Here is a 301-nt window from a genome sequence, read left to right on the forward strand (position 1 = left end):
TCAAAGGCCACATTCCCTCCTGGGTCGAAATGCAAATTTGGATTCAGAACTGACCAGTGAACCAATGGTCAACCAATCCAAATTGAACAAACTTGTATCATTCATTTACATGAGAGGACCTCACTGAGAACTTGGACTAGAAGTTAGGCAGGAACTTTGGCTATGCGAGATGGCCCCTTTCCCTTGTTCGGGAAGACACTGCTTTGGGAGCGATCCTGTGTTCTCCTTACTTGCAAATAAGAAAGTCTTTTCCTCCTACCCTGATCTTGGCGATTTTGCACTTTCTTGACCCAGTAGTCCA

The sequence above is a fragment of the Galeopterus variegatus genome, unplaced genomic scaffold, assembly GCF_000696425.1.
Source record: "Galeopterus variegatus unplaced genomic scaffold, G_variegatus-3.0.2 Scaffold6644, whole genome shotgun sequence".
NCBI classification, from domain to species: domain Eukaryota; kingdom Metazoa; phylum Chordata; class Mammalia; order Dermoptera; family Cynocephalidae; genus Galeopterus; species Galeopterus variegatus.